The sequence below is a fragment of the Felis catus genome, chromosome B4 (genome assembly GCF_018350175.1).
Source record: "Felis catus isolate Fca126 chromosome B4, F.catus_Fca126_mat1.0, whole genome shotgun sequence".
NCBI classification, from domain to species: domain Eukaryota; kingdom Metazoa; phylum Chordata; class Mammalia; order Carnivora; family Felidae; genus Felis; species Felis catus.
In genome coordinates this window covers 100,759,074-100,778,590 of record NC_058374.1, presented here as the reverse complement: position 1 = coordinate 100,778,590, position 19,517 = coordinate 100,759,074, and the positions used below count along the sequence as shown (strand labels likewise).

Below are 19,517 nucleotides of genomic sequence, written 5' to 3'. Positions count from 1 at the left end.
TGTATATCTATAAACTTTACTTTTGTTTAAACATCATGTTTACATCATGGGGTAGGGTAAATTAATGCAATGCCACATGTGCATAGCACATAAAACAAGCACACAAGATGGGACACATTATCCATCAAATACACAAAAGCACACTTATCAAAAGACATCTAAGAAAACACTCCCAGACTTTATACACATCTGCTGTAGATCCTTTTTACTGGCAACATGGAGTGGTTGAATTTCTACACATTTCACAAAGAACAAAAAAATCAGATCTGTTTGTTTATTCTCGATTCTAAAGGTAGTTCTTACTGCACACTGTGCTCAAACATAAAAAACTAGTAACTTCATTAACTTTCTCCTGAGGCTGGTGATGCAACTTATTTCCGAGGGCCTAAAAACTAATTTCTGAATGGCTGCTTAGTGGTTTTCTGAGTCCTCCCAGGTGAGGTTTGTTCAAATAGCCAAGGAACGCCCCCAAAAAAATCAATTTCAATTCCCAGAGAGCATGATATTGGTGTAGGTCAGTGAACACCATTACTGTTTCATCCCAAGATAACCACGGATCTGAAAAATTCTCAGGAGCAAGAATCCTATTAATTACACTACCTAACAAATCACACAGCAAAAGTACTAACACCTGATGCTCCAGACCATAAGACTGGTGGCTCATTTATGAAAAGAGCCTAATACACCAATCTAAAGTCTTAAGAACTTTACTTCCTAGTATTTATTCTCCAAGGTTCCTAGCACCAACTTATACATATTAAGGATTCAGTCACCTTTTAAATTTTTATGGATGGTAATTTACATAGATAAAACAGATTAAGTAAAAAGTGACAGAATTGTCTTTTCTTGGTTCTCTAATCCATACATTTTCAGATATATCAAAACCTTGCACTTACATAGAACCTATTCTACCTATGATAAATATCCAAGTTTTAGAGTTCATTAAACGTTTAATGAGATAAACAATGAGAAGAACAGATCGATACATATGATCCAGAACCACACTTAAGAAGGGAAGGAAACCCAAGGGCGCCTGGGTGGCTCAGTGGGTTAAGCTTAAGCGTCTGACTTAGGCTCAGGTCATGATCTCACGGTTCATGGGCTCAAGTCCTGTGTGCGGCTCTGGGCTGACAGCTCAAAGCCTGAAGCCTGCTTCAGACTCTGTATTTCTCTCACTCTGCCCTTCCCCCACTTGCTCTCTCTCTCAAAAATCAATGTTAAAGAAAAAAAATTTTTTTTAAAAAGGGAAATCCAGCAATACACACAAAAGCCTGAAATACAAATTCATAAAGAATGGCTACAAGAGACAATGTTACCAGGGTCTCATTTGGGGCATATTAGGGTTTGGGCACTTTAATCTTACCTTATTTAGTAGGCAACAGAAAAAAAGTCTGTAGGACAATGAAAGCTTACATCATTAAGGACTTGGTGTGTGCTGGGAGTAACCTGAAGGTAGACTATGATACTATCTCAAAATTTACCTAAATATAAGCTAAAACATGTCCCAGTACTCAACCCCCAGCCCTGATTTCTTTCAAAATTCCACAACAGTGGAATTGCTAACATATACGATTGCCAAAAGGAAGGGCTGGGATTAAGTTCCAGGTTAGCAACTAATGAAAGAAGAAACATCGTGTCTTCTCCTTTAATTATGGATAATGTCCACAAAAGAGTCACTCTGAGGAGTTAAAGTATAAAAGGGTAAGATGCCAATAACTCACTGTGGTAAGTGTAGACTTTAAACAGCATTCTGTCGACCAGAACTCTATTAGCTGTATCTATAAAACAGTAACTAGTATTTATAAGAATAATCCTAAGGCAGTTTAAGGTTTTTATATTGCTGCTGCATAAGAAATTACTCCAAAATTTAGCCATTACAAATAGTAAACATTTAATAACTCATGCAGCTCCTGTGAGTTACAAATTCAGAAGTGCCTTAACTAGATGGTTTGTGGTCTTTCAAGAGTATACAGTGTGTTACCCAGCACTGCAGTTATCTGGTACTTCCCCAGGGTTAAAGGACCCCTTTCAGATGGCTGGTAAACTGAAAAACTGCTGGCAATTAGCAAAAGGCCTCAGTGCTACATAATTCTCTATGGACTGCTTGAATGTCATCACCACATGGCAGGTGGTTTCTCCCAAAGTGAGTTATCCAAGACAACAAGGCAAAAGTGGCAATGGCTTTTATGACTTCGCTTCACAATTCAAATGCCATCACTTCCGTCATATCCTATAGATCACACAGAACAACCTGGTACAATGTAGGAGGAAACTTCAGAAAGGCATGAATAGCAACAACCAATGACCACTGGAGACCATCTGCAGGCTGGCTATTATTGCAATCTTGAAATAAGCTTCCAAATGAAAGATAACACTCAATATAGTTTCAGACTGGTTTTATATAGCCCAATTCCTTAATAACTATTCTTAAATTGATATGTCTATTATTTTGACTTGCCATTAAATGCTCAGTCCTGTAATCTAGTAGCTTTTATCTCAGAATTCATATTATTGATAGTAGTAACAATATTATTTTAAAATCAAATATTCTAGAGTCTCAAAACCTGAGTAAGTTAGTTTCCATGGTCAGAGAATCAGAGAATCAGGAAGGATCTTAAGAGGTCACCTACTTTGTTGAAGCTGAATGACAGGTCCTTGGGAATCCAGTATACCATCCTTTCCACTTTTGTGTTTATTCAAAACAGTCCATAATAATAATAAAAAAAAAAAAACTTAAGCATACTAATCCAATACATTCATTTTACAGATGAAGACATTCCCTTAATATATAAAGAAACTTACCTATTCAATGCAGGTCTTAATATTGGAACTCACAAAAGATAAAAAGCCAAGATGAAACATGACATCTTTAAACAAGTGACATCTTCTCATCCATAAGACCTTAAATAACTTCACACACAAAAACTGTCCAGCAACTCTCTTTAGCAAAAGCTTGTTGCTTTAGGATTACATTAGGGTAACAGTAGTCTGTTGTCGTTGTGACTAAAAAGCATTGTATACCAAAGGTAGGAATTTTATGCTTGTTAAGTTGTTTAACGGACATACTACTACTGGAGCTAATCCTGATTTCAAGTTTCAAGTACTGAATTTAAAAAACCCATGGATAATCTGGATACTACATATAAAAAAAAGAAAGAATAGGATAAACTTTTCTGGAAACTAGAAGAATGGATCCAAAAAAAAAAAAAAAAAACTCGTATTATTTTCTCCCAGGCACCTAGTCAGTATTTTCAGTTTAAGACTATGGGGAAAAGCGAAGTTGGGGTTGGGGAGAAGAGGGAAAGAAACAGAGTGGCACAGCTCCTCTGTGGATAAGTGTTCTGTATGCGTCATATCAGACTTGGAAAGAAAAATAACTCTAATAAAAATAACTACAGCCTTCTGATACATTTCAGCCACAGCAGCAGCAACACCAATAATGATAGTGAATGTGCAATGAAGACTTACTACATGCCAGGAACACTCCTAAATATTAAATTAATAGAGGCTCTCGTTTAATCTTCACAAAAATCCTTCTAAACAACTATTTTACAAATGGGGAAACAGATTCAGATTAAGAAAATTACCAGTGACAACCTTCACAGTAAGTGGCAGAGCTGAGATTCGAACTCAAGCAGTTGACTCCAGAAGCTACATCTTTAAGTGCTGTGCAGTGCTGCCTTAAAATGGGGCAATAAAATCAAGTAGCCATCATGTTTGGTTCCCTATAATAAGGTAATGTAAGAAGGTATTCAATAACAATGCTTCTTTTTTTTAAACATTTTTTTAACATTTATTTATTTTTGAGACAGAGAGAGACAGAGCATGAACAGGGGAGGGGCAGAGAGAGAGGGAGACACATAATCTGAAACGGGCTCCATCAGCACAGAGCCCGACTCAGGGCTCGAACTCACAGACCGCGAGATCATGACCTGAGCCGAAGTCGGACGCTCAACCTCAACCGACTGAGCCACCCAGGCGCCCCAACAATGCTTCTTTTGATTGAAAAAGGTCCTCATGGTCCGACTTTGTGGTCTCACTTGTATTTGCAACATTAGCATATAAAAAGGTACCATTTCTTCCTCAGTGCTACCCCTACAAACCTACCAAAAGGTACCAAGTAAGGTTAGAGACTTTGATGTTCCCCAGTAGAGAAAACTGAAAGCTGGATAGGAGGCCCATGGTTCAACATATGAATGGACTACATAAAAATATATACAAATCAAGACTAAAGAAATACACGAGTCTGTTTCAAATCCTCCCGACTACACCTGAAGTGTTACAAATTACTTCTTGTCAAAACACGGATTTTCCCTTCTTTTCTCAAAAAAACTTTGGCCCTGTGCATTGGCAGCGTTTCCAGATCGTGAAATCTCGAGGTCCCCATTCTGTCAAGTACTTATCCAAACAAGCACAACTAGCAATTGTCCCAACCGCTATGCTCTTATGAAAACGTTGCATAGTTTAACAAAAAGTATCATTGTACAAACGCTGTTTAATCTAATGACATGAACAAGCAGCTTTTGAATCCCTACAGGGACCAGGGTTATTTTCTCTGAACACTGTAAAATCATTTCAAGATAAGAGAATAGTAAACACGTATAATTTTTAAAGACTTGGAGTTTTTTTGTTTTGTTTGTTTTGTTTTTTTAGCAAGACTGCTGAGTTACATAACCACCTTGAATGATGCATTAAATTCAGAATCTATGCTACTGCATTGCTTGTCCTGAGACTTCATCTGGGACACAGAAGGATGATGACCTACGGAAATATCACCACCAGAGGCTCATATCAGATATTATTGTTGACAGTCAGACTTGGGAGGAAAAATGAAGTCTGGGCAGAAAGATACCTCTGGGGATTTTTTTCCTACCCTGAGGTCCACTTAACCTTACAGAAAATTACTTTTCCTTACAAAATGGGAGGGTGGGGGTTGGTGTTGGAAGAGGAGATCTTACACTGTTTTTTGTTTTAAAGTGGGAGAAATTTATTACTTACTTGCATTGAAGTAAAAGGGTGGTACCTGCTAGGATTGTTCAGTTCTAGATACCAGGTTATGTGATTAGCCATTAAGCATCTACTACCCATATCCATAGAATATAGAGAGTAATCACCTTCTCCTGAATGGAAAGAAATATTCAGCATCATTACCCATCTGTCAATGGCACAAGTAAAGATTTCCTTTATTCAGAACACTTGTCTGCTGCCTCTCAATGTATGCAGTGTGTATCTTCTAGCATCCACCAGGCTACAAAGGTACACCTGTGTATATATGTCATATACGCATATATTGGAGAATTCAAAAATAGGAAAAAAAGATTATTGTGCCCATTTTTCCCCTGGATAAAACAAAACTAAGTGATATCTGTGAATAAGGAGACGATCCCAAGAGTAACTGTGATCCAGTGACAAGTAGGAATATATAACCTTGGTCTCTTGGCTTCTACTTCATGCATAGCTCCCTGACTCCCAGCATTTCTAAGTTTCACAGACTCTCATTTGATTTGGTGATATTCTCACCCTAATGATCCCAGTTACACACAAAGTCAGACACATATGCACATGTCTCCATAAATTCTTTTCTCTTACAAAAATAACAGTAAACTCCGGTGTTTTCTGAGAATTTTAGAACACTCCTCAAGTAAATAAGGAGCTAAGGAGAACTGCAAACCTAGGCCTGGGAATCAGTGCTCTGAGTGAAGTCAGAAAGTTTACATCAGACTATTCATAGGAGCCAACACACTTTTCCTATCAAGTCCCTGAATGATCACAAAGTGTGGATTTCTGTCCACACTTCGGCTTGCACCCAGGACAACCACTTCCTGTTGCCATGGGTAACAAGGATGAGTCACTTGGAGCCCTCCAGACAACTTGAAAGATGTCTTATCTTGTACCATTTTCAGAATTAACAAAATATATTCTCGGTAATTAGCAGTGCTCAGCAATACAGTCTATTAAAATATCAGATCAAAAACATCTGTTAATCCCTCTGCAGGAAAATGGGGACTTGAAGTAAGTAAACTTGAGGGATTCTCCCCCTTTCATAAAACAGGTAACTCATTATTACCAACCTTTCATTAAATGATTCACATATAGATGCAACCACAAGGAGGAAAGACGGTTTGGGGATCAATGTATTCAAAATAAGTAAATAATTTATGATGTGTCCCTAATACACCATTTAACTTCAAATCATGCAAGGATTAATCAGAACAGATTTCACGTTAAATCCTTCATGTACACATGCAAAAAGAGGAGCGGTCACATGAAAATATTAAATGTACAAGAGGGCATGGCATCTCTTAAACCAAAGGCAAGAAAAATGAACATTTCATTGAATCTACAATTAACTGTGCATTCAAGTGCCATGCAGTCTGCCAGGAACATCTTATACATACGTCAAGAGAACCCACTCAACCAGGAAACACCAAACATCAGAAGTCAGGTGAAAACAACAACGTAGGACCATTAATTACTACTATCACTGCTCACTAGAAGGAAAAAGAAAATGTTGAAAGAAAAAAACATGCTTTTTTGGATTTCACTGGCAAGGGAATTTTAAGTCTTCTGTAAATATTCATCTGAACTGGATAAACATGACGCACGGTATGAAAAGTATTAGATGTAGAATTAAGAAGATGAAAATACATTTAAAACCTACAGCTTCTTAATTGGGTAAAAACAAAGCCAACAGTGTGGAGTGGCATGGCAGTAATGATCTTTTCTTGATTAGAATTATCGGTTATACTTCCCAATATATCAGTAGTTTCTCTTCTTCCTGATCCATTCTCTGCCCCAAGATCCAATGATAGTTGAATTTAAAAACAAATGTGCAGACAAAGGAAAGGAGGCAAGGGGACCTCACTAAAACAGAGACCTTTTTCTATATGAACTATATACCACTGAAACAGACCAGAGGAAAACCACTGATTAGCATTGTTTTCACCCATGAAATCTTTTGACCTCAGGAAAACTTGAGAGCGTAACAACTAGATCTTTCGGGAAACAAAAATCCACAAAATTTCTATTTCTGGTTAAAAGGAAGCTGTCCTGTCTTATCCCTTTGTTTCCACATGATACAGACATCTCGTTTCAAGGAGAAATAAAACCATAGTGAGGAAGTACCTCAAACATAAACAAGGCAGAACGGGTTCCATACTAGAGCGGCTCCACTTTTAAATAAGTTTTAACTTAGACCTACCTAGTACAGCTCTACACATGCTAAGAACCAAAGCAAAAGTCAGGTTGTATTGTACTATCGTGTCCGCAGGACTAAAGTCTGAATCTAGTCTTTAGGTCTCATGTCTTTCACACAGGAGTTGCTATGCCTTCTCTATTCCTTGGCATGGTCTGTCTGAACCCTCTACCCGCTTGACTCTATTACACCTTCTACCAGAGGATGCCACTTCAGCCAGCTGGGACTTTAGGAAGCTAGGTTCTAAACCTTAATTACGATCCACTCATTCGTGTAACTGGAAAGTGTAAAACTGAATGAGGGTTAAAGAGATAATTAAGGCAACAGAAGTTGCATGTTCCTCATAAACTGGGGGAGGGGGAGGGGGTATCTCTCAAGTGCCCTAAAATTAAAATTCAAAGAAGAGTACGTATAGATCAATAATGAGACTTTCTGTAGAAGATCGTATTTTTAAAAACGTAAGATTTCTTTACATCCATGGCTTAGGAGGATTTAAAAACATATTCAGCCCTTACAATACATGTCATACTTGGAGCACGGAAGCGAGCTGCAGAACTCTGATTCTGACATACAGCCCAGCTTAGAATGCATTTCTGCAGAATCGAGGGAGATCAATAGACTCAGGAAACAAATATGTTGATGGATGAGGACAAGTCTGAAAACGACCTGGCTGAGGTGGCCACGCTGCAGGTTTCACGGCTCTTCCCATGTTGGCAGAAGGGAAGGGTTACCAACGATTCCCTTTCTTTTAAGAGGGAGACGAAAAAAGGAACCGAGGGGAGGAAAAAGAGGGAAGGGAGGGAACAGAATGGAGCTGATGATGAGAAAAGGAAGAAAGAAACGAGAACGGGGAAAGAGAAAGAGAGAAACCCGAAGAGGGGCGGGGGAGTAGGAAGGAAAGCTATGATGTTTGGACGCTCGCCAGCCACCCAGCCGAGCGCTCCATCGCCCCCAAGCCTGCCTCCCTCGCTCTCTCGTCTGGAGCCGTGGGGTTCCCCCGGTGCGCCGCCCTGGTGCGGACAGCCCTCCCCGCGACCCCAGCCCGGCGCAGGCCACGCCGAGATGCCCCAAGTAGCCCCCAGCAGCCCACCCAGCCGAGCCCGCCACTCCCTGGACCGCGCTAGCCACCCCCGCCCCGACTGCTCCCGGCGCCCCCATCACTAGTCTAGGGAAAAGCCGAGAGATGGGAAAATCAAAAAGGGGAGGGAGACGACCAAAAAAAAAAAAAAAAAAATTTTTTTTTTTTAATAATGTGGTCATAGGTCCTGGGGGAGCACAGGGAAGGAGACCCGTGGCAGGCACCTGGGAAGGAACACGCTGTTGCAAATACCCCGGGCTGCGTCGGGCTGGGCGATTTTCCACAAAAGGAAGTTTGGAGGGAGCGCAGCGGTTTGCAATGGAAGAGAACGGGAGCCCAGCGTTACCTGACTGAGGTCAAGCCGGCGGGCCGCGGAAATCCTCAGGTTTGCGATACTGAGCCACTTGATCAGGTTACTATGGAAATCGTCTTGAGAAGAAAAAAAAAAAAAACCGCAGCCCAGGCACATCCTCGTCACCCCGAAGGAAACTGCTGGGGCCGCCGAGCGTGGGCGCGGGACCGGGCGCGGCGCCTCTCCCGGCCCGGCTCGCTCTTTCTTCCCTCCTCGGCCGGGCCGCGCCTCCCCGCCCCGCGCCGCCGCCGCCGCCGCCGCCGCCGCCGCAGAGCAGCCCGCGGGCCGAGCGAGCCCTCCGCGGCGCGCAGCCGGGAGCGAGAGCGCGAGCGAGCGAGCTCGCAGCCACCAGCCGGCCTGGGCGCCGAGTGGCGCTGTTTCCCGACCGCGCAGCTGGAATTTAAAGAGACAGACGCCTCTCGGGGTCTGGGGCCCGTGCCCTCAGAGGGGCACGCAGGGCGCCCACCGTCTCTGCCCGGGCGGGAGGGACAGAGCAGGCCGGGAGAGAAAAGTTTCGTGCGGGGACGGCGGCGGGAGTGCGTGAAGACCTGCCTCGGCCTCCTCTCCAGAATGCAGAACACAGGCTGCAAGGAGAGAGTAAGAGGGCTTTTTTTTCCCCCTCCCTTGGAGACTAAGGGGGAAATGATTTGTATGCTCAACAAGTCATGCACCTATTTTCAGCTGCGCTCGTTTTCGTCCTTGTGCACCGACTTTTTTTCATTGAAAGCACAGAGACAAATGCGGGTTCATTCCTTGTTTTATGTCAGACACCAAGCAGAGAGACACATGGGTTTGGAGAGAAGGTGGTGGCGGGAAGATACAGCTGTCAACTGTCTTGAAAAATCTTTCTCTTTCTCTCTCTCTCTCTCTCTCTCTCTCTTCCTCTCTCAACCAAGGAAGCCTCTCCTTTTCTCTTCCCTCTCAGCCCTGGAGAACAGGCTTGAATGTATATTTCAGCCTCTAGTTAAAGTGTCCTCCGACAGATCACCCTCCAGTTGGCACCTTTTCTCTACAGCCATGAATGCAAGCTTGCTTCTGTTGCTGCGAATAAGCAAGAATCTAGCAGAAAGAAGCATCGAGTCTGGCCCTTTGCTATCCCTAGCTACACCAGCTTTCAGTGGCCACTTCTCTCACTGCCGTTGCAAATGCGGCTCACATTTGTGCTGTTCCCCACATATAGCCCAAAGAATGTGTTTATAAATGTACACATATTTATTTGGAGTATCAAATTATGATCCAATCAATTTATTTTGCTGTTCAAACAATCACCTTTCACTGCTTCATATACTAAACAGCCTTTTTTGGTACCAGTTCAACACAAATTTCCTGGGGGGGAGGGGGGCAATAAGGAGGCTCTCCCTGTGGTGTCAATAAATGTGAATGACACTCTTTTGGGTTGATAGAAAGTATTCTCAGAAGGAATAAATCGAAGTCTAAATTACCAACATCCTGTGGGCAGGAGTCATATATTATTCCTATATCTTAGACCTTATATATTTTTATGAGCCCTACACAAACACGGAGGCTACATTCTAACTCAAGTGTCTTAAATTTCTTCTTTACCTCTCCAGACGATCTTACCCCCAGGACTCACACCTGCTCCATACATGCATCTTGTCTTTTACCTGACTTCCAGAGCAAGCCTTCAAAATATAGTAGTCCTATCTAAAATTATAAAATTCTTCTATACTTCACCATTTCCTCAAGGAAAATGGCCATTTTTTTTTATTATGGAATAGAAGAGTGTTTCTCAAGTTTTTGCATGCATCAGAATCACCTAGAGGCCTTATTAAAAGATTTCTAGGCCCCATACTCATGCTCAACTTTTCCCTTTCAGTAAGGAATAGGGTGAGGCATAAGAATGTGTAAACCTAACAAGATCCTAGGTGATGTTGATGCTGTCAGTCTGGGACCCACACTTTGAGAACCACTGGCAGAGATCTTTGATGATCTGGCCCCTGCTTATTTCTTCTGCTTCATCCCTCACACCTGCCCCACAGTTCCCAAGCAAGGTGAACTTACTAACTTATGCTATGCTTTCCCAAATAGCACCTACTCAGCCCCACCTTGCATAGGCTGTTCTCTGCCAGGAATGTTCTCCCCTCCACTCTCCCCCATGCCCCCAGTACAGCATCTGGGTAACTTGCTCAACCCCTAAAACTAAACAACTTCAGGGTGCCTCCCCAAACACTCCAGGGTCCCACATCTGAGTTTAGGTCTCACTCTTTGTGCTGCCTCTGTACCCACTTTTCACACCTTAAGTATAATACATATTTATTTGTCTCCTTCCTCCTTAGACTGGGTAAGCTAAGGGCAGGGACTGTAGCTTATTTATCCCTTTATTTGTCTCCTTCCTCATTAGACTGGGTGAGCTAAGGGCAGGGACTGTAGCTTATTTATCCCTGTATCCCCAAGTGCCTAGCACATTGGTCAGAGAGTTGCAGCTCAATACATGGGGGCAGGGGAGAGAGGGAGAGATGACATTTTTCATCACTGATGATTCTAATGATGTTCAAAGACAAAAGAGTGACATAAGGGAAGTAGTAATAATATTAGGACAGAGGGGAAGAGAGAATTAATATTTATTGCATGTATCAGATACTAGGTTAAACGCTTTGCATGCTTGCTATAGACTGAATGTTTGTGTCCCTAGAGGGATGTTTGTTTTCCTTGAGTGTTGTGTCCTTTACATAGGACTATGCTAACATCATGAAATTCTGACAGTTGGAGGGTATCTTTAAGGGACGTTTTAGGTGCATACTAGGACCACCTGGGGAGTTCTCAAAACTTTCAGGGCCCAGGTTGCATCTCAAAACAACTATATCAGAACCGCCAGGACTGGCATCTAGATGTCGGAATTTTTTTTTAAGTTTGTTTATTGAAAGAGAGAGAGAGAGAATCCCCAGCAGGCTTCGCACCAGCAGCTCAGAGCCCAACACGGAACTTGAACTCACAAAATGCAAGCTCATGACCTGAGCTGAAACCAAGAGTCATTTAACCGAATGAGCTACCCAGGTGCCCCTATGTGTCAGGACTTTTTTAAAGATTTCCAGATGATTCTCATGGGCAACAAGTACCGAGAACCACTTATTTTGAGATGATGTGCAGTGGGACATAAAGCTGGCTATTCATGAGATCACCTGAGAAATTTTAATGGCTACCACGCCCACCCTCACTGCAGAGGTTCTTATTGAGGAAAACCTGTCTCAGAGCAATGGTTCTCAAAGCAGAGTCCCCACAACAGCAGCACCATCTGGGGACCTGTTAGAAACGCAGATTCTGACTCCCTCCCACCTCAGACCCACTGAATGAGAAGTGTTTGTGGTGAGTTCCAGAACTCTGTATTTCAACAAGTCCTCCTAATTATTCTAAGACACACTGAACTTTGGGACCCACTGCCTTATAACACGGTATTAGTGGCATCATTCTCCTTTAGATTTAAGAATTCAGCATTACCTTTAGCAAACTTCTATTGAGCTCTTAAATATGGTGGTCCTGACCATCACTTCTAGTTTCTAGTGATGAGGATGCTGTGGTTCCAGGGATCACACGCTGAGAACCACTGTCCCATTATGAGCCAATCCCTATAATTATTAGGAATCTTGAAATTTGTTTCATTTTTTTGTTTTCAAAAGGGACTGCAGGGGTGGAAAACTTCCTTTCTTTCCTTCTGGCTTCTTAGGTGGGTCTAATAATTAAATCGACCCAAGACAGATTAATAAGAAAAAAACAAATTTCGTATGTATGGGAGCCCCAAAGGTATAAGACCCCAAAGACAGGCACTAGCTAAGGAGAAGTGGTTAGGGATCTGGGGCTTCAAAGGGGAAGAAGACAATTCACAGGAAGATGAGAAGAGCAAATGTTTGGTAAACAAATGTTTGCCATGCCACGCAGATAAATATTTCTAATGTAAAAAGTTATCTTGGGGCGCCTGGGTGGCGCAGTCGGTAAGCGCCCGACTTCAGCCAGGTCACGATCTCGCGGTCCGGGAGTTCGAGCCCCGCGTCGGGCTCTGGGCTGATGGCTCAGAGCCTGGAACCTGTTTCCGATTCTGTGTCTCCCTCTCTCTCTGACCCTCCCCCGTTCATGCTCTGTCTCTCTCTGTCCCAAAAATAAATAAACGTTGAAAAAAAAATTTTTAAAAAAAAAGTTATCTTTCATATACAGTCCTGGTACAAGCTCTCTATCTAAATTATTTTCAATTAAAAAAGAGAAGCAAAAAAAAAAAAGTTTTCCTTGAGTCTGCTGGGTCTTAATTACCTTCAGCTCAAAATCCTCCACATGCCAAAGTGGCACATTTTGGGGGCATGTATTCTGCTCTCCCTGAGAACTTATCCCAAAATGAAACCAATGTGTTGGGGCCGCACCAAGCTTATTAAAAGAAATTTCTTGTACCTAATTCCCCAAAGTATAAAGTTATGGGATGATTGTGTATGCAACATGTTTTGTTTTGTTTTGTTTTGTTTTGTTTTGTTTTGTTTTGTTTTTACCTACTCTTACATACTGGGTAAAAAAAAAAAAAATCAGTATTCAGAACTAAAAGGTACAGGCACCACAGTTATAGATACGGCTGTGAAGAATTCAGTGATTGTACTAAATTGCACAAAAACTTTAGGGAAAAAAAAACATGATCCCTTCTCTCCTCTAACCAAACCACCAGATCTAGAGCATAAAAGCCAATGAAGAGTTTGCCCTCTCTGGCTACACCAATCAGCCCATTTACCTTCCCCAAAGAGGCTACTCTTCCTGTAGTAGCTTTAAGAAGAAAGAAAACCCTGGTCATTCTCAAAAAGTAAATACTGTTTCTTCTCGGTGCCTTGGTGTGAATGTAGCTATGTAAATCCTGTCCATCCTAACCTACAAATGTTAAAAGCACCCCCGTTCCCACAGCCTGGGCTTCCTTCCAGGGAAAAGCATAGAAGCACAGATCACTGAAAGCAAGCACTGTGTCACTAATCTTTGCCTCTAGTCAGGCAGCCAAAGAAAACCCCCAACCAGAGACTCAAAAGAAGACACCCCGGACCATGAAATCTCCTTTCATCCTTTTAGCTGCTTGAATTGATTTCAGGCTACTAACCTGGATCCTTTAGGAGAGACTCTTTTGGGGATAAGCTCTTTTTTTAGAGTAGGAGACCCTGCCTCTCTACTTGGCAATTGCTTTTGAAAAGTTCTGAAATAGACTGTTAAACTGCATTTTCTTTCTGAGACTTCTTTAGGATCAGTGGCATTTCTGTATTTAACCGATGAGAGCTCCTGGGAGAGGGTCCTGAAAGAGCTGCCAGCCACAACATCAGGTGCCGAGTTGCTGACAAGAGAAAAGGCTTTCTAACGGTGATCTACCAGCCTGTATTTGCCTATGCTTTTTCAAATAGCCACAATGTTAATTACTACATCAGCTACTGAACTGCTTACTCTGGAAAGCTCTTAAAGTTTGAATGAAGTCTCCTCCTACCCAGGCTGAAGGAAATAATAGTCACCGCCAAACTGCAAAATGTCACATAGATTTCTTTTTATAGGCATATACACTTAAATAAGCAAGGCAGTTCCAAGAAATGTAATTAAGTTGCTTAGGTGAATGGAGAACAGCAGTAAGTAGCCTTTAAAAATATCAATTGTGATGAGGAAATGTAGAAGGAAAAAAAAAGTAGATAAAGATAATGACAAGAAAAGGCATGTAGGAATATTGGGGAAAGAGATTGCTGTGCATGACAAGGTGGGCTTCATTTGGACAGTGTCATTTATAGACACCTGGGGTTGTTTCATTTTTGAGTTGATCTCCTTGGAAAAGGTAATAAAAAGCTAAATTTTCAAATCAGATGACTCTTAAAAATAGAATTTGAAAGTAGCAGTGAGGTAACATAAGAAAGTGTTCCTGTTCTTAAGAGAAGTCAGTGGAACTTACACGGACATGGCCACAACAACAAATATTTAAGAATAAGAAGGTTTGTTTCTTATTTGTAAATGAAAATAAGAAAGTGTCTCACCATATAGATAGATAGATAGATAGATAGAGATATATAGATTGGATATAGATATAATCAGGAGAGAAAATGCAAATGTGACAAACGTTAATGTAAGGTGACATAGGGGAATAGATACGAGTTGTAATAGACGTCACATTTCCGTGGGTTTAAATTTTTTTCAAACTAAAAAGCTTATTTGAAAAAGAATTGATTAACAAAAGTGCTGCAAAATACGTTACCCAAAGTCACAATAGAAAAAGAACTCAAAATGAAGGTCCTGGAAATAGGTTTCGGTCTGTTCTGAAGAACCATTAACAGGAGATTGGCGACATGTCCCCCTCTTGTGTAACAATTATTGTCGTTAAAGATGTGGCACACACGTCTAGCCCATCATATCTTCCAAGTATTGCAGCATATTTCTCGGCACCATGGTGACCTTTTTAATATTCCGCAAATTGATTTCCAGGCCATTCCCACTCCCCCTTGTTTATAGCCTTGGTTGCCCAGAAGAAAATGAGCAAGACTGGCCAGCTGTGAGTCCTGCATTTCTGTGCTCATCAGTGCTCAGAATCACATTTCTCTTTCCCAGAGGCCTCGTAACAACCTTTATTGTTGGTCTGGAGACGAGCAGCACCAAGAACCTTCTTTAAGGACAGGTTTAAGAGCTATCGGCAGTTGTGTGAGTTTCTCAGAGGTACTCAGTTGAATACTGGTATCAGATTTATACTTTTCTGCACTGCCAACTATGACAGTAAAATTATCAACCTCTAGAAAATGTAGAGTGTACACAACCCTTAAAACCATTGGGGTGCCTGGGTGGCGCAGTCGGTTAAGCGTCCGACTTCAGCCAGGTCACGATCTCATGGTCCGTGAGTTCGAGCCCCGCGTCAGGCTCTGGGCTGATGGCTCGGAGCCTGGAGCCTGTTCCCGATTCTGTGTCTCCCTCTCTCTCTCTCTGCCCCTCCCCCGTTCGTGCTCTGTCTCGCTCTGTCCCAAAAATAAATAAAAAACGTTGAAAAAAAAAAAACCATGTTATGTCCACGGTATTAATGTATTTTTCCATCATTAAGTCACCTTTACTTGTTCTCACGAATTTTTTGACCCATAAAAATGTCCTTCTTAATGCTATATTTGCATGGATGCTGATCCTACTAACCCATGGTAAGGTTTCCTCTAAAAAGCCCTGCAACAATCAATCCCTACCCCTGAGTCACACCCAGATCATGAATAAGAGGAAGTTGGCACCTGCCTTAAGCTTTATGACTTAGAATTCCCTAGCAGACCCACATTCCCATAAATAACAAATAAAAAATGGAAGCAAAATAAACCAGGTGTATTCAATTTCTTCAAGGCACCTGCTCTGTTTCTGTTAGATTTTCTAAGTAGGAGGGAGAAAAAAAAAAAAGAGATTCTGATTTCCAGTATTTGGTCAACCCTGACTTGCACACATTTCTTATCTTTTGGAGGAAACAAGCAAAAATGGAAGAATTAGGTAGCATGAAAATCAAATGGAACAGAGAGTGATTTTTTTTCTACATGCCAGAGGATATAGAGAAAAGATAAAGTTAGAAAAAGTTCCCCACTTCTTGCCTCACACTAACAGTGCAAATCAAATCTCAAGATGTGTTTGCAAGGTAGACACACCAAGAGAAGAGTGTTCTCCTTTCCTTTCAGAAACAATCAGGTAAGGGAATTTCTGTTTGAGTAGTTCAATATATAGGGAGAGGAATCATACATTGAATTGCACTTATCAGTGAATACAGAGCCGCATTCTCAAGAAAAGCTCAATAAGTACAAAATAAGTCCTAAATGAAAAGGTTGTGTCACCCCTTAATTATTCAGCCCTGTAGAGAATCTAGTTGAATATGTCAAAAGCTCAGAAACATGAGAGTGCTGCCCATCAAATCAACAGATCTTTTGCAAAATTCGTTTCCCCTAATGGGAACCCTGTTTGTTTCTATGTCTTTAGAGTTCCAAGTCCTACTGGAAGTTATATGGAACGGGGGCGTGGGGGGTGGGGGGTGGGGGAAGAATTCTGAACCTTTGTAGTAACTGAGTGTGGACAGATATTAGTAAAATTGTACTCAGTTTTATTCCACCAAGCATGGTGACAAGAGTATAACTTTTTCTAATACCAAGGGATTGACTAAGGCCAGTTTGGGGAGGAATTTCATTAGCTTTCATTTATGGGTTATTGGTTTTTTTCTGATATTTTTGGCAAGGTGCCTTTAGGAACTAAAACACCAGCACAGACCAGCATATTGATTTGCTCCTTCCACTCACAAAATGCCCTCTTAACCATAGCTGTTAGGAAATCAAACATAGGAAAATTAACTTATTATTAAAAAAATATGAATAACAGACAAATAGAGGATACAGCCCTCAGGCAAAATAATAAGTTAAATATAAGATGAAGACATCTTGTTTCCTTAACTTCATCTACTCCACAGCTACCTGTCACTACATGCAATCCCAAAATATTCAACCTACATGTTACATTTTATATAGTATAGATTAGATATAAATCTGATTTACTGAATGAAAAACTTTTAAGCCTGAGTTCTAATATATTACACGTGGAGTTCAGTCTACATGGTTGATGAGAATGAGCTATATTTCTGATTTATATATTTCATTAAAATCCACTATTTAAATGCTTCCTTATTGACCCCCGAATAGGATCATAAGCATGTGTATGAGAGAATGTATGTACACATGGGCTTTGACTTCCTGTTCTCAAAAAATTCTTAAATATTTCCTCTTTCTTAAAAGGAACATATTATTTAACTTAATAAGAACCCCACTTCTGCTTATGACAAACCCGGATACTTCATTTTGAAACCCCGGACACTTCACTCACAGCATAGCTCTTCTGCACAAACACTTGGTTCAAGTCACAATCTGCAATCCGAGATCCTAAAAGGATGGATAGGGACTGAATCACGTGACAGGGAATGAGGAGTCATATCTCAGCTCCTGTAATAACTGTCATAGGAGAGCAGATGTGAAATGCTAATGTCTGTCTCCTTGATGTTTTGCAGACTAGTGAGGTTTTTCTAGTAATTTATAAACTTGAAGTCATAAGCACTTATGAAGCCAGTTTTATTCCCAGCTTAATCAGGAGTCTTACCTAAAAAGGTGGCAGTTACTCCTGTCAAACAACTATGTTTGTTCTGTGTTAATACCAGTTATCATCAATCTGCATAAGAATCAAAGTTTATTCAAGTCTCCCACCTTTAATTGTATACAGTATCCAGTTAGAATGATGGCTTCTGGTGCTGGTGAAGATAAATGATTATCTCCTTACAATAAATCTGTACTAATGTATCTGAAAACATCTAGAAAGGAACCAGTTCTTTCTTACCAATGCTACAAACAGGGCTCGAGTGCAGAAATATAAATGGACTGCTGGCCATTCTTATGCCAAAGAATATTTGGCACATGCCCAAGGAATATTCATTAATTTAAAAATGAAGCAAAATTGAACAAAAATCTCATAGAGTATACTGTATAAATGATAAGAAAATATGCTGCTCTTCCAATTTATTTCCTGAACTCTGAGATCCTTAAGAAGTGATGAGGAAAAGCTTAAAGTTATCACAGACAGATATTTGTTCTACTGAAGGCAAGTGTAAACCCCTGGCAAAGCACTTATTTTGAAACACATATATCCATAAAATTTACTCAAGAGCATCTGACTACCTTTGAGAGTTATAGGAAATGACTCAATCAATATATTCATTTGAAAACTGAGATCCAAAGTCTGTAGTCAGGATTTATGACCATTTTATTACTTTTTTCTTTTTCCCTAAACTTTTCACCAGCCCTTCTACAGGCTGTTATATCCTGATGTCTGTGGGAGGTTTCCAACTCTGTTTCAAATTCTAAAAAGAAGAGAGTTTACATGTTATTTCTGTAGAACATCTAACTATTGAAATCCTTCAAAACTCTTTAACAGGAACTCCATAAGGATGTGATCTACCCACACAAGCTGATCATATTTGTGTCTAAGAATCAGTTAAAATAATTTTGGAAATAATCATCAGGATTATAACCTATAATTCCATGATTTGTGAGTTTTCCAGAGTACATATCAAGTAATCAAAGCAATAATACATTAATGCATACTTTCCCCTAACCTTGTCCATAAAGCCTATTTGTTTGTTTTGGTTTTGTTTTTAAAGTTTATTTATTTATTTTGAGAGGGACAGAGAGTATGTGAGTGAGGGAGAGAGAGAGCATCCCAAGCAGGCTCTGCACTGTTAGTGCAGAGTCCAACGTGGGGCTCAATCTCAGAACCACGAAATCATGACCTGAGCAGAGATCAAGAGTCAAATAATCAACTGAGCCGCCCAGGCGTCCTGTTTAAAGCCTATTTGGACTTATATTATCTTTAATATAACAAAGGCCTTTACTTCTTGCATAAGCATTGTAATTTAATAATTCAAATACACATTTTCTTCTGTATTCTGAGATTTCCTCATTTACTATAGTTTATAATTTTGCTTAAAACATTTTTTGTTGCCAAAGTGTAAATTTAAATATATCTCAGGAGTTCTCACGGGATGGAATGGTAAGAAGGCATTCCTTAAGGACGATTAATCAATCAGCAAATCTGTTGTGGACCTACTATGTGGGAGTATGACCCCCACTAGAAGAGATTTCCAAAGTTACAGAGAACAATTCTTGCTGTAAAGAAACTTTTTGTCTACCGGGGGTGACAGCGTGTGAAAATGAAGCACTTAAATAGTAATACTTGAGAAGATATACTACAAATGAGTAGTCTGCCATTAAGAACAACCAAAGACAATTTTGCAACACTTAATTTGAATGTTCTGAGGAAATGGGCTTAAAATGAGCTTTTAATTGGGCTATATACGGCCTTGATACTCCAAATGTAGTACAGAGGACCAGGAGCAAATTCATTAC

At 40.7% G+C, this 19,517-nt stretch overlaps 1 protein-coding gene across 1 annotated transcript in view; it reads right to left on the bottom strand.

The window, feature by feature from the left end:
* The window catches only part of NAV3 (neuron navigator 3), an 829,170-nt gene extending 820,478 nt beyond the window's left edge, over positions 1–8,692 (bottom strand). The window contains exon 1 of the mRNA XM_011284133.4: positions 8,620–8,692. The gene's annotated coding sequence lies outside the window, so the exon portion shown is untranslated. The remainder of the gene's footprint in view (positions 1–8,619) is intronic.
* Between the last annotated feature and the right edge of the window lie 10,825 nt (positions 8,693–19,517).